The following is a 16630-nucleotide window of genomic DNA, read 5'->3' as shown; positions in this document are numbered from 1 at the left end:
TTATTAAGCTCTCATCGGGAGTTGGCTAAGTGAAATGATAAAATAATTCAGCCCGTAGCACACCTACTTATAGCATTACTGTAAACACAATGGTAAAATTATATTCAATCAAATCTGAGCCACACTTTATCAAATATGTTTGTTAAAAGTATCAATTTAAATAACACGTTTCAGTGGGATAACTGTATCATATTAAGGCTGCTCCATTGCTGTGTTGCTTATGTATGCGTTAGACAGGATATTAGATGGTAGTAGAATGCAATACTGCAAGATTTGAGTACATAAAGGCTAGTATTGTCAGTAATGATTATTTTAAGTGGATTGTAATGTCTTAAACGTCTTAAAGCAAAGAGATTATTCTTTGGAATTTGTACGTTCATTTTTTTTTTCAATGAATTTATGCATAAACAATAGAGTCATTATTCATACCATATTAAAAAAAATTAAAATAAAAATTTAGCATAATTTTAGCAAAATAAGCTTATTTTGGGCATGCAGGTGCCTTGTTACAGTGATTATTGAATCCACCAAAAACCACATTATCTTCCTTATTTATTAAGTTTCTGGTAGTTTTCAAGCCCTGCATTCAGAGGATAGCTGCAGGATGACCCATCTGGTATATCCCTCAGTTAAACACTCAGTCATTTCATCCTCACCAGTTGTGTGTTTGCACTGCTGGTCAGGCCTGTTTGCTTGCAGCTGAGTCACATATGGTACAATATCAAAATGCAAGAGAGGGGAGGAGGAGCAACATGTGATTGCTTTCACTGTGACGGTGATGCACAGAGACAAACAGCTAGGCTGCTTCGTTAATGCTGCAGCACATACTGCATAGAGGAGAGGAACTCTAAGTACCAATGTTATTATACTAGTATCGATCGATACCACTGTTGTTATTGATATTATCAATATTTTGATTGATCAACCCACCACTAGAATAAACTTAGTTCAATCCCTTGTTACCAATTGAAAGAATTTAAGTTGGTTTGAAGTTGATTTATATTTTCTGACAGTTATCACAATATCATTCATTATTTTGCAGATGATGCACTCAGAAAAGGTGCAGCTGAATGGAAGTAGTCAGTTTAAGTCCAAAATTAAGAGGCACTCTAGGTAAAGGATTCTTATTACTGCCCCTATAGCTTCAGCATCAGCTCATGATTCTATTAGCCTAAAATGATCTATAAACAATACCTCAGGAGAAAACAAATGAAGTTTTGACAAAGTAATGAATCTGAATTTTATTTAGTAGTGGGGGATTTTTTTTTTTTAAATGCCCCCAAAATTATGAAAAAGCACTTATCTTGACTCAATCCACTGGAAGAGAGGAGTGAGATAAAGGGAATAAAAACAGATGCTCCCACAGTCGATAACAACCCTGTTCTGTCCTGCAGCCTGCACTGATTATCAGCTGTCTATCTCGGCACTATCTAATTAATTCCACAGATGGAGTAAATAAAAACGTCTTTTACAAGGTGGGAGTTTCAGTTCTGCAGTGTTGGATGTGACCACTGGGAGCTGCTGTTTCAGTAGGAGATAAAATGGATCCTCCAGCCCTGATAACGCGGTCAGTCTGTATTTCTCTGCTTAGTCTGAATGTCTTCATCTCGTCTCTCTTTGGGCGCGACACCAGCTGTATCATTTTTTTTAGATTTCCTGACACATCCAAGGTAGATTAAACAGAATATTTCCATAAAAACAAATGTAAAGACTTATAATCTTTATTTTTTTACCCGCTTGAAGAGTGTGGTGATGCATTTATTTGTACAAACTCTGCTCCATCATTGTCCTCATATTTTACTTTCTGCATGATGGTTTTAGGATTTTTGTACACAAGTTGTGAGGAGTACAAAAACATGTTCATCAACATTGCATGTCCCATTTTCTGTGATTTTCCTTCATCTTCATGACAATAAAATAGTTTGTATTTTTGGAAGAAGACAAGTAATGAGCTAAAAATAAGCAGTCAAAAACTTCTCTCCATCAAAGACATGAAAAAGCTGCAATCAGAGGAATCCACGAAAATCTGTGGGAGGATAAGCGATGCCATTGGCACTTTTCATTACGACACCAAAGTATTCCACAATTGGTGTTTTCTTGTTAACTGGTCCAAACTTTTTCAGCCACAGATGGATTCTCTTGTGATTTTCACATAAACTTCATGAATATCCAGATCATCTGCAGAACAAGTGGTCTGATAAAATAGATTTAAATAAATTGCTCAAATTTGAAACCAGTCTTGCAATTACATTAGCAAAACATGCGTACCAAGCATACAGTACATCATATGGTTTGTTGCTAGCATATAGCGGGAAACTTTTTTTTCCTGTCCTTGCACACTCCCACTAGCACACACACACTCACACACAGCATACAAACCTCCCAGTCTCACTCCCCAGCACCTCCCCCTCCTTCCCACCATGCCTGTGGGAGACGTCCCCAGTGGACCAGAGGACAGTGAGCCCCAAATCCAGCCTCCACCACCACCCCTCCATCTCATCCCACCCAGATGTGGCAGACTGGGCATCCCCCAAGGCCAGCAGCCCTCCATCGGCGCAGCCAATCCGGGTCCTCTGATGCCCAGGGGAAAGGGGTGTGAGAGGTCCCCATTGCCCTCAGCCTTCCTGCTCATGACTGTGAAGTGTGTGTTGTTTGTAATTAAAACTGAGGGGCAGTGACCACACTGTGCTGGGAGTGAGGCCACAATGGCAGCCCCGCCCACCATACACTACATGGCACGCCCCCCAGAAGTTGTTTGGCTTAAAAAAGTTTCATGCAAAACACACAATCATTTCATAGCATGATACAACATTTTTTAGCTAGTTTCCAGTTTAGGGAAGTAGAATTATACTACTAAAAGTGGCATATCTGCATTTATCTTGTTTTTGTTTGTTTTTTAACAATGTTTTTATTAAACTTTGAATATATATCTTTTCAAAAGATCAAGCAATGTCATGCAGGAGAGCTATATCATATACAGAGTATTATGAAGGACCTTCCCAGAGACAAATTAACAATGTCTTAAATTTGTCAAAAATACTCAAGGTTTGCAATCTATTCATTTCAGTATTTCTTCTTGCACAGAGGACACAGAAGTCCTCTAAAATGATCATTTTTAAGCTGCTTATCTGGTAGTCTAACAATAGAGACTTTGGGTTCTTGCTTAGTTTAACATCAGTGATTATACTCAGTCTGTCTGTTACATTTTCCAAATATTCATCAATATATTTGCACATAGTTCAGATTTGTTGTCGTCTAATTTATGTCTAAGCTTGGAGGTAATTTGTAGATGATGAAATAGTCTAAATTGAGTTTCGTTCATCCTATTGCAGACTAAGATCCTATTTACCATTCTCCATATTTATGTCCAAGTTTCTTTAATAATATCTGTGTTCAGATCGATGTTCCACTCTCCAGGTGTGAATGCAGGCTTTCCCTTATCACAGTTGGAGAGTGCTCTGTAGCAACAGCCTAGAATGACCTTTTTCTTTTCAACAGAAACTTTATGTTCCTGTGCAGAAGGCTGATGGACAGAGCCCACTCAGTTATTCAGGAAACTCTGAATCTGAAGAAACCTGAAGAGCTCCTTCAGTAGAAAATCATACTTTTCACACTACTGATCAAATGAGAGTAATGTTTCCTTGTCATATAAATGACCAATAGCGGTGAGTGGTCCAATCTTCTTATACTCTGCCAGGCTTTGATAGTAGTGCTTATGATCATATCATTACCAATATAAGGTTTTACTTTTTTACTGAAGAGTAAACAACAGACCATGTAAGGACTGGTTAAGTCACTATTGTTATTAACCAAATTAGCAATGTAATGTAGCTGTGAGGGCATCTGATGGAACCTTATATCAGGTACAGACAAGCCACCCATCTCCTGTTGCTTCATGAGTCTGTATTTATCTTGTTTAAGGTTCGTAGACTGTGTAACTGCTATTTACTTACCTGACAGAGGTGTGACACCTGTCTGAATGATTCAGCTGTGGTGAAGCAGGAATACATTGAAAACCTGCTGGATTGTGGCCCTCGTAGGAACGAACTGAGTCACCCTGACCTATGTCAAAAGAAAATAAACTAACAACAGAGAAAATTGGAATAAAAAAATTCCAGTTTTCTTTGTTGTTAGTTTAGGGAGGTAAATTTCTTTTCTTTTGACATAGGTCAGGGCGACTCAGTTCGTTCCTACGAGGGCCACAATCCAGCAGGTTTTTAATGTATTTCTGCTTTTCTTGTCATATAAATGACCACTTTAGGGGTACATCTGGAGTAGTTTGGACTACTGAAACTGCTGTAGTGTGGACAAAGTGTGGCTGGTTGGGAGGAGCGGGAGATGAGTGAGTCATTTGCCTTCAGATCAGGCTTTTATAGGGAATCCAGTATTCTCTAGTCAATGAAAAGAAAACTGAAGAGCAGTTGGAGGTCACCAATCCTGGTTCGGCACCTGCAGACTCAAATTTGCATGGTTATCATTATGGTTTTAGGCAGATTAAAAAAAATCCACTTTGTGGATCTGAATGCTTTTTCTACCTCTACAACAGTGTTCTCAGTATAAACAAAATAAAGCCGATAGAAGTAGACCTCTAAGACGGCAGCAGTGCTGCAGCTATGATGCTGATGAAGAGGGAATTATAACAATACAGAGAGATGTTTGGAAAATAGTTAAAGGTACAGAGGCAAATATGGATAAACAAAATCTAGTGGGAGAGGGTGACAGAGCTTTACTGGAGAAAACTGAAATGAAGATGGCTGTATATTCTGTTAAGTTCTCATATCTTTCTTTTTATTCTCAAAGCCAAGCCTTTAATTTCACTTTTCTCACACTTCTTTTTAACATGTCTCTTTCATTTTCTTACCCCACTGATTCCTCTCTTATCTTTCCCTTCAGCTCCCTTTTATATTGTCTTGCACTCCACCCCCCATCTTTATCAACCCCTCTCATGCCTTCCTTTCTTGTCTATCTCACCGATCCAAACTACAAGTGGCAATGAATTCACTCTCTGGCAATGAACTGTCTACCCTCAGGAGCAGCGGCAGTCCTTGGCCAGGACAAGGAGAGTTATCTCTTTTCTAAGATCTTATTATACCTCCTGCTGCCGTTTATGCCAATCCAATCTGGTTCTTCATGCATTAATATAAAAACATGACTTTTTATATTACACATCAGAACCATAAATATTTCTAAGAATACATTCTCTCAGTGTCCAATTAAAATGCTTTGCATTCTACTCTATGTCTGTGTTTTCCACAAATGGCTTAAATGTGTACAAATCTGCAATCTTGCACTGTATTAAATGTTTGAGAACATTTTATTGCATCCTTTCATTTCCAGTAAATGTGACCACATCACTGAAGCAGACTCATATCTGTGCAAAAGAGTTTTGCCACTATTTAAGGAAGGGTCTCCGGCCCTTGTCCTCAGGAGCCAGTGTCCTTCAGGTTTTAGATGTTTACCTGTGGCAACACACCTGACTCAAACAGGCTTTTGCAGGGCTCGACATCAAGCTGTTATCAAATCATCAATCCTCAAAGTGTCTCTTAATCTGAGAAGGCTGGTAGGCAAAAAGGTTCATTCAAACATAGTCAGCTTAGTTCACTTCCTGTTTTATTTGAAGTCTATATTACATCCCAGGTTATTGTCATTGGAGTCCAGTGAAGTCATTGTGTTCTAGAAAGCAGGTGGAGATGATCTTGTGACATGGTGCATTATCCTGCTGGAAGTAGCCATCAGAAGATGCTCCACTGTGGTCATAAAGGGATGGACATGGTCAGCAACAATACTCAGGTAGACTGTGGTGGTTAAACCAGGCTACATTTTTACTAAGGGGCCCAAAATGGGACGAGAAAATATCCCCCACACCATTACACCACCTGCAGTCTGAGTTGTTGATCCAAGGTAGGATGGATCCATGTTTTCATGATGTTTCCACCAAATTCTGAACCTACCATCTGTATGTGGAGCTGAGATGGAGACTCATCAGACCAGCAGTGTTTCTTTATCTTCTGTTGTCCAGTGTTTGTGTGTGGTTGTGTTAATTGTAGCCTCAGTTTCCTGTTCTTAGCTGGCAGGAGGCACTCGGTGTGGTCTTCTGCTGCTGCAGCCCATCTGCTTAAAGGTTAGACGTGTTTTGTGTTCAGAGATGCTATTTTGAAGACCTTGGTTGGAACCAGTGCTTATTTGACTTCCTGTTACCTTTCTATCATCTCCAACCAGTCTGCCCATTCTCCTCTGACATCAACAAGACCTTTTGGTCCAGACAACTGCTGCTCACTGGATATTTTCCCTTCTTCAGACCATTCTCTGTTAACCCTAGAGAAGGTTAGTTTTAAACTTTTTAAAGAGGAATACATTTTTATTCTGAATTGGAGGGGCATTAAAACTCTCATGTAAACATGTCTTTCTGAGGAAATTTCTGCTTGACATCTCCAGTGATGTGTCTTTGTGTGTTGATAATCTTGTGCCTGACTCAGTGTGGCTGTGGCTTTCCCTATTATTTCTTCCTGTTTACTCCTTTGTTTTCACAGAGGTGGAACAAGGGATCCCTTATTCCCTCTTCATGCATGAAGGCAAGCTCTTAAAGAGTCACCTCTGCAGGGAGAGACAGCAGGAAGTTTTACAGCTTGTTGACTGAAATGAAGACAAGAAAAATGAACAAAGAAAGGAGGTGCAAATACTAAGTACAACTAACAAAAGAATGGGGGACCCATTCTTGAAGCATCATGTTTAAATAATGGATCTCACTGTGGATCCCAGGACTTGATGCATGTCCACAGCATTTTAAGCAGCTGCAGCCTTAATTAAGCGAAACGTAATAATGGTGATTGCCTCTCTTTTGGACTAATTGCTTTATTTTTCACTCCTGGAGGTTGTTTGGCAAAGAAAAGTGTGATGGAGAAAAAAATCCAGGAAAATATTCATGAATAAGAAGGTGAAAATATTATATATCAGCTTCTGAAAAATTCAGTATCTCTGAGATAACAGTGATGACATAGAAACTTTAAGACATAATTAGACATAATTAAACATTCTTGGTGGTCTCAATATTTCGATCCTTTCATTATGTTGCACTTACAATTAATTTAACCAGTAAAACAAAAAGTAAAAGTGAATTATTATTATTATTATTATTATTATTATTATTATTATTATTATTCATTCATTCATTCATTCTCCCTGTACCGCTGAGTCCATTAACGGTCGCGGGTAAGATGGAGCCTATCCCAACATTAACAGGTGAGAGGCAGGGTACACACTGGACAGGTCACCAGTCCATCGCAGATTATCATCATTATTATTATTGGTATTATTAATATTATTGAATAATAATAATGGAGAAATTAAAGGTGCATTGGTGATGCATTTTTTTGCAGTATCAACTACCTTTTCCCAGAGCTTTAGCATCCAGTAAGACATCAAGGGCTGAAACTCTTAGCAAATCCTAACAGGGACATGACCAATGGAGAAAAAATAAATAAATCAACAAGCTGAAGTCAGATTTAAATTTGGAACGTTATGATGAATAAAGGTTGAAAACCTGGTCACACAAGTAAAGCAACAAACCAAAAGAAAACAAAAAAAAATAGAAAAAGGAAAGGAAAGAATAAAAAGAATTTACATAATATACCTGAACTAAGAAAAAAAAAAGTAAAATAAGAGTAATTTACCTGTCAAAGCACTCCTTATTTTAATCTATTACAACGAAACAGAAAAGCCATAAACACATTTATTTAATTCACATAACCATCTTTTTGAAAATGTTATTTATTTTATCTTCTTTAACATCTTTGTCCAGATTATTTCCACAGATATGTGCCACTCCAGTTGCATTTTACATCAGTTTATTAAAAACCTGTTTCTAGGTTTTTTCGAATACTTTGTGAATGTTTGATGGCAAAGGATTCTCATGAGCTTTATGCATTACTTATAAAATCAAGTAATCCACTAACCTGGGAAAATTTAAAAACCTTCCACTGAATAAAAAGAAGATTTGACAGATCTGTTTTTACCTCTGCCGATGGTTCAGAAAGTTCTCTTTTTGCTAAATTGAAACAGAATTTGTGTAAGTTTGTACTTCCCCAGATGTCAACACAGAAGTTCATTAATACTTTACTAATACTAATACTAATACTAATTCATTAATAAGTTCATTAATCTGTATTTAAAGAAAGCTTTAGGTTTGTATAAGACGGCAAATATTTTAGCTATTTAAATTTTTATGTGATTTATATGTTATTTACAGGTTAAACATTCATATCTGACATAATCAGCCAGAACACCTAAGAACTAAGTTTTAATTTACAATATTTATATAATGCAATGTGTTTTTTCACAATTTATGGACAATTTATTTCTGTCAAACCCAAGGACGGACTGGCCATCTGGCATTTTCCCAGTTGGCTGACACAGTTTATTTATTGGTCTGACTGGTCTTGGTAGTATCACTGGGCCAGCTCACTCACATTTTAAACCATTTCACGGCCCTTGTGCCAAGTAATTCATCCATTCAAATAGTTAGCACAAACATTTCTTCTCTCATCACCAGGCCATGAAACACGTTCATCTGCAGCCCAGATTAACTGACACCAAATAAAAATAACATTAAAATCTCCTTTCATTCTCTGAGTTGTGACTGTGTGGATTGTGACGTGAAAGGATATGTAGCCAATCAGAGAGTGAGCTGAGTGGGGAGCAAGGAAGGAAATAAAGTCTATGTTCACGCTGTCCCCAGTCTTTTTTTTTTTTCAGTTCTGGATTTGGTGAAAATATTTAGAAGACCACCATCATTCTCCCATCTTGTATCCTTTCATGCTGGGTGTTGTGTTTTCCTGTGTTGCTATGTTTCTTCTTCTTTGTTTTTGTTGGATCACGTTTGATTACGCGAGATGTCCGGCTCAGAGGACTAGGTTCTAGATTGGTTGCAGGACAACCAATTGGTTACAGTCATGAGATTATCAGAGCAAATCACACAGTATGATCAAAACTGTTAAATGCTTGATTTTTTATCTTCACATGTGAGGTCTCGAACAGATAAAAAATCTCATCAGATTAAATAAATCTTTGTGTGTACCTAAAGACAAGTGTGAGCCCCCTGCCAGATTTAGGAGAGGGCTAAGGGAGTGGCAGCAGAGACCTTTGCTGTAGTTGGAATTAGTGGATGAAGGGCTGAGAACCAGGGAACAGAGTGGCAGATTCGAGAGCTGGAAGCACAGCAGCCAGTTTGGTATCTGTTGGTGCAAATGATGATCAGGTGAAGTCTTATGAAGCATTGAAGCTTTCCAGCACATTGGTTTAGAAGATGGCAAATTTCTGGAGGCTGCTTGTGCACATGAATCCACCAACTGGTCAAGGTGTATAAAACAGGCAGCTTTGATCTTAGTCTTGGAATCTGTGGCACACTGTATTTTGTGTCCATAACAGCTGTCTGACAAGAAAAGAAAAAAAAAAAGATCATAAAATTAGCTTTTATATTGAGGGGCTTATATTCGCATATACATAGGACAATACCTGAGTATTGTTACTGACCATGTCCATCCCTTTATGACCACAGTGGAGCATCTTCTGATGCTACTTCCAGCAGGATAATGCACCATGTCACAAAGCTCAGATCATCTCCACCTGCTTTCTAGAACATGACGATGAGTTCACTGGGCTCCAACGACCTCCACAGCCACCAGATCTCAGTCCAGTGGAGCAGCTTTGGGATGTGATGGAACAGGAGATTCTCATCATGGATGCAGCTGACAAACCTGCAGCAGCTGTGTGATGCTGTCATGTTAATATGGAGAAAATCTCTGACGAATGTTTTCAACACCTTATTGAATCTATGCCAAGAATTAGAGCAGCTGCGAAGGAAAAAGGGGGTCCAACCATGTATTAGCAGGGTGGGACCTGATTGTAGATTAAACATAAAGCAGGGAATGAATTGAGCTGAGAGCAAAATCCAAACTGTCCATAAAAACCATTAAGAAAGTGCTTTTAATGTTTTATGTAAAGCACTTTAAATAGTCTTTTACATGAAATGTGCTGTACAAATAAACTTGCCTTGCCTAAAGTAGATAATCTACCTAATAAAATCTGTAATGTTGCATGTGATTAAATTTGACCTACATGAGTTTGAAGCTGACAAATATATAATTAAAGGTATCTTTGACCCCCTAAGTTTGTCACCTCCTCACTTACTTCGTGATGAATTACGTCCATCCTCATCCTCTTCTTTTCTGTCATGCTTTCTGCATCACTGCCTCAATTTCTCCATGACTTTCCCTTTGTGATTCAATCTGACAGTATCTCGCCAGCTCATTGGGAGACTGTTGAGACTCTCCAGCTGTGACCCTTGAGATCTCTATTGTCGTGGATACTGGATGGGTTTAACAGTCTTGTGTCAGATCTGGACAAAAGAATCTGCCATCTGTTCATTTGTTCGCATTTAATTGCAGGCATTTAACTGCCAGACGGTTATTCTGTATAACACTTACAATGGAAGTATATAAAGGTCTGTAAAAGATTAACTGTTCCATTCATTTCTCATGTCAAATCCATTCTTACTGGGTCTTATAACATCATAACTGTACCAGATGTTACAAATAAAGAAACTGTGGTTATTGACAGATGAGAATTGACGGACGTGACTGATTTGCCTGCACTGATGCCTGGTGGGAGGCAGCACATGTTCCCTGCCAAGACTACATCAGAACAGAATTAATAAAAGAACCCTCAAGTGATCATTAATCTAAGTCAAATTATGTTTATGATTAGAAAATAGAAGCGGTTTGAATATTTTGGACTTATGCTGAATAATTTTTCAGGTTTTATCCTGTTTTGGGTAATAGACTGGATGCTTTTTTTCCAGTGCGAGTCTTTTTGTCCTTCACACTTTTCTCCTTCTTTGTCTCACAGGAGCTTTTAGTGCGCTTTTGGAGATTGTGAACAGTATAAGCTCCTGGCTGGCTGGCTAAATGTGTGTGTGATATTTCTTTTTTTGAGTTGGAGAACTCGCATTGGGAACACTTGAGAGACAGACTGTTAGAGAAAAGGAAAAGAGGTGGATTGATGAACAGAGAACAGAAAGGCAAGCTGGCATTTGGCTGAGCAGTGAATAAATATTCTGTGTAGTCTGCCTCTTTTCCATCCATGGAGGCCAGCTCTTTCGCTGCTCCCTCTGTGGACAGCAAGAACCAGAGGCATGAGAGGGAGGAAGGTAGACATAGTTACCCAAAACAACAAGGAAATAGATGCGAAAGAAAGAAGAAGGACAAATGAAAGTCAGACAGATAGGAAAACTTATACCCGCAGGACTTTTTATTTTAATAAAGATGCAGGTTTATTGATATGTGCAGTCATCAGGAAACCTACAGTTTGCCTTAGAACAGGACTATGCATCTACTGAGACAAAAAAAAAGTTACACAAATTCTTATGTGGGAGGAAAAGGTTAAATTTAGATCTAAATTGAAGAGCACTCAGGGAGATTCATCAGCGAAGGTCAATGACATATTTTGCAGCTTTAAAGGAACTTGTATATGACACAATTTATCATAAAATGAAAGATTTGCTGCTTGGGCTTGATTCACTTCAGTCAATAATACTGTAAAGTAAATTGTTGACAATACGTTTACAAACCTGTCATAAATGTATTTCTATTGCACCTGAAATTCCACATTTAGGAAAAAAAGAAAGAAGAAGAAGAAAAAAAAAGATCCCCAACTTAAAGGCATCAAACTATTGACTCAGTACCTTTTATGCTTATCAGTCAATCATGATAAAGTCGTGTTGATACAGACAAATCTGTGTATCTGTCCTGCCACCCAGGAAAAACTCTCAATGTAATATTTCCTAATATGAATAGGACATGTGGTTTGGTTTTTTGCAGTAATGCAGACTCTGCATCGGTTTGTCACAGGGAAAATGGAGTTAACACGAAAGGTGAGGCTCTCGATTTACTGGTCGAACTACATTCTGGCACCTCGGTTGTGAATACAAGCAACTGAAATGTGTTCCCTCTGCAGGGTGGCTGGGCTTTTTCTTAGAGATCTGAGTAATCTGGAAGGGGCTCAGAGTAGAGTTGCTGCTCCTCCACATCAAGAGGATCCAAATGAGGTGGCTCAGGTCTGGTTAGGATGCCTCCTGGAAGCCTTCCTGGGGCTTAGCAGATATTAATCCAAGGAAAGGCTATTTGAATCCATCATGTCATTACAGGCTAAGCTGTAAATGCAATCCATGATGTTACCCTAACCATAATTATATTGTTAATACCTAATCTTTATTAAGTGTGTTGAAACACACACCCGTGTAATTTTTTACATGCATGTAAACATGGAACATTAACAAAGGTGTTAAAATTTCTTTGGACAATTGTTTTAAAGTCTTCAATAGAATCAATCATAGGCAATAGCATGAAGTAATATCTCTTATTAGAAGATATTTTAATGTTGTGTACACAAGGTCATACACCTTGCATGAAAGGGATCAGCAACTTCAGACATCTTGGGCCAGTGTCCTGATGGTTTTAAATGTTTCCCTGCTGCAACAAAACTGATCCAAATAAAATTGTTCTCCAATAGCTTGTCTTCAAGTTCTGCAGAAGCCTCTTGATCTATTCATTTCAGCCAAAGGTGTTGCAGCAGGGAAACATATAACCTTGTAGGACACTGGCCCAAGAGGTTCAACGTTGGTTTCTGGCTGACCCTAATTTATAAGGCTCTCTTAAGCTTGAGTCCTCCTTATTTGTCCACTTTACTGCAGAAAACAAGCAGCTGCTATGCCTTGCGATCTTCTATACTTGTTTTATCTGTTCCACGAGTAAGGTCTGAATTTGGAAAAAGAGCATTTAGCTTTGCTGCCCCCACAGCATGGAACACTCTACAGTCCAAACTGAAACTTCTTGAAATTATTCCTCTTGGAGCTTTCCGCTCTATATTAAAGGACAGACAGAGTGAGACTATTGGACAGTGCCTGTGTTATAAATCTTAATTCGTTTTCTGTTGTAAAATTGCTTGGATAGTACACGCACTCTATGTTGAAAATGCTATTGGTTTGGTGATATTGTATGTTTAATTTTGTTTTGTTTCTTTGTTTTGGTTCTCATACTGTTTTGTTTGTTTGTTTATGACGTGCTGCAGAACTCTTGGCCAGGTCACCCTTGTGAAAGAGATCATGATCTCAATGGGTTTTTATCTGGTTAAATAAAGGTTTATATATATAAAACCCTAAAGAAGCCAGTTCCCTTAAAAAACTGTCAGGTGAGTGCAAAATGACATGTTCCTAGTGCTGGTTGGAAAACGACATATCAACTTTTTAGTTGATGGGTCAGAGTAGGTCAGAGATGTTCACAAGTCAAGTCTTAAGTATTTGACCTCAAGTCCAAGTCAAGTCTCAAGTCACTTGGTTATACCGAGTAATCTGCCATGCGGCGCCTGCTGTGTGGTCTTCTTAGAAGCTGCATTATAATATTTAAGGAATTTAAAATCCATACTCACCGTTTATCTACCAGCATTTAGTAACAGCACTGATCTGTAGCTTAAACTGACAAATGCTCTGTTCCTCTTTCCTCTGGACAATTTCTCTGCTTTACTGAACTTGGAAAATGATCATGGAAATTTATTCAGATTAGTTAATATGCTCTTAACATAACTGATTAAAAAACTCAGTATTTTAAATAATTTAGATCCAATACTTGCAGATCAAATAAATATTTCTTACATTCCTAAATCAGCTACAGCTGTTATTTTCTAATAAAAAAGACCCAGTTTTAGTTTTTAGTTTATGGAAATTATGTTCAGTAAATGTCTCTTTCCTCTTCTGAACACATCCAGTGGAGCCAATCTGATGAAGTTATTTTTTTCGTACAAAGGTAGTAACCAGCTAATGAAGGCTGCTGTTACTCTAAGCTTGTTGCTAAGACAGATGCTAACATTAACCTAACAGTGACTAACCTCTCCAGGTGTGTTTGAAGGTGGATGTGGTGAATCCAGTGACCTGGGTTTTTAACACCACAGATGCTCTAGTTTGCTGTGCATATACTGGTCCTTTTTTGTTAAGTTTTTAATATCCAAAAGTTACAGTAATGCTGCAGCAACAGCTGCGTTAACCGGTGTTGTCAATGTGTTGATGGATGCACTACGGGTGCATCTGCGGGAAGTTACGTCAATGTTACGTCTGGAAAAATAACAGCAGACAAGAGATCAGACAGAAAGAAGATCACGAAAAAAAGAAAAAGAAAAAAAGATTGTTCATGAGTCTCAAGTCACAAGTCCGAGTTGAGTCTCAGGTCTTTTGATTGCAAGTCCAAGTCAGGTCTCAAGTCACTGGAAGTGCGACTTAAGTGTGACTTGAATCTGAGTCCTGAGACTTGAGGGAATATTTCAGTTTTATTCCTTGTTATGCAAAGCTTTGAAAAGAATAATCCAAAGTATTTTATGTCAAACAGTGGACACGAAAACAGCAACAGAGTGGAAAAACATTCAAAGTTAAGTTCTTTAACTCTCCTGATATGTTCATTTGTCAGGAACAGCAACAATGATCCCGGGTCAGTTTGACCCAGTGCATGTTTAATTATCCAAAAGACGACCGAAACCAAAAGAATCCCAACAAATATTTTATTACTAACTCCATTACTAACTATTCTATCAATATTTAGTGCAATGGTGTTCCCTACCTCTCACAGGTAATGGTTCAATTCGTTTTTCATAAAAAAATACATGTTCAAACTAAATGTGTTTTGTCCAGCTCCTTCCACTTCTCCCCAAAAACACGCCTCCCTTCTAGATTAGTCATTTCCAGATTGATTTTCTGTATTGAATTAGGCATGACCAGCTCAAAAGCTGACTTATCCTAGTGGGACCTGGAACTGTCTTTATTGTGTTTTCTGCAGACAGTTTTGCCTGATGCATATTTGGGGATGAAGACCACTGTATTTCACCATTTTTTTTAAAATGAATGTCTTGCTTGGAGGAATAGGAATATCAATTCCCTCATCTGGTTCAAAATCAGAATCGTTTGAATCAGAAATTAGCTCAAGATAGTCATCATTCAGATACATCCTCCTCTATTTCACTGTCATGATCAGAGATGACTTCTTGAGCCTCCTGGACTGTCATCTTTTTGCTTTTGCTGCTCATTTTGTAAAGATCTGCCTGACAGAGTGTAACCCCAGTTTTACACCAGGTGTGTGTGCGGCATGTTACGGCTGAGCCGCGGCCTCTGCTGCTATTTGCAGCTGTTTTAGTGATTGGTTTGGTTTCCACCGGGTGCGTTGCAGTGCGTATCAGAAATGTCCCAGAAGTGCATTGTTACGGTGCTCCGCAAAATTTACGCATCAAATCTATTTTTGACGCTTCACGCACCCAGAATGGGTCACTTTCACAGTTCACTGCATTCTCCACTCCCCATTTCTCCACTCCTCCTGTGATTTTGTGATCTTGTGGATCCTTCTACATGGACTCGTGGGCAACCCACACCTGACACGCTCCCGGTAAAAATAGCTGTGCCACAGAGGTCAGAACAAAACCATGGTCCAGCCATAACGTGGCACGCACGCACCCGGTGTAAAGGAGGGGTAATGTTGGTAGGACTCCCATGTAGACTATCCTTTGTATGTTTTGCTGTTGCCTTGTTGAGTGTCCACTGAATGTGGGTGGAGTTTTCCCGCTATGACATAAATGGTTCCCATCAAAAGTCATAACACCTGCACCTGTGTGTCTGTGTGTGTGATTGAGGTGAAATATGTGCCACAATTGCAAAGAAAGAGTGACATTTCTGACACCCTTTTACCTCCAGTTTGACTGCTGAGTCAAATTGACCCGAACAGTATCTATGTGATATAGAAAATGAAGGGAATGGTTGCAAATATATTTTGATTCCATTAATTAAGGCAAGCAGAAGAAGTTTCATACTGAAAAAATACTTTAACTATTTACTATTTTTCCTAGATCTTCAAACTTTAAAATGAGTCAATTTGACCCGTAACATAACAGGAGGGTTAAAAAACACTGTTGGCCAGGATGGGGTAAGATTTCAAGTATCCCACTTGACAGCAGGTGTAGTATTATCCTTCATTCTCTCCAAGCACTAAACAGACTCTGTTAGAATAATCAAATAGTCAAACTGAGATTATTTTAATGAAATTCCATTTCAGTGTTGTTCTGTGGAGTTATTTTCATTTCATCAAGTGAAGTCTACAGTAAGGAAGATCATTAGCACCTTAGGTGGAACACAGGAGCAGATAAGTTTTTAAATAATACTCTCACATTTTCTTATTCACAAATGTAATTCAAAGGATTTTTGGAGACTGCAGTTATTGTCCTTTGTAAACACATTGTTTATTCATATTTTTTTCCCTGGGAGACTATGGTGACTTGTTCTGTGACTGCTGAATACACAACACCAAAGCAAAAGGAAGTCCAGTAATAATTTTTTTTAAAGAAATGAATAATAAAAGTTTTATCAAAGCACACTTGAGAAAGTATAAATGATTTTATTATATGTAAATATCAGAAAACACATACACACCTCTTCAGCTCATCAACTCTTCCTTTGCCTCTCTTTGGTCCTAATTCTCTCTTTCTGTCTGGGCCACTGTGGAAGGAGGAAAGCACTTTACTACTTGGCGCTTTATTTGGAAGATAATTA

Source organism: Melanotaenia boesemani, chromosome 16 (genome assembly GCF_017639745.1).
Source record: "Melanotaenia boesemani isolate fMelBoe1 chromosome 16, fMelBoe1.pri, whole genome shotgun sequence".
Classification (NCBI taxonomy): Eukaryota; Metazoa; Chordata; class Actinopteri; order Atheriniformes; family Melanotaeniidae; genus Melanotaenia; species Melanotaenia boesemani.
This window is presented reverse-complemented; position numbering follows the sequence as displayed.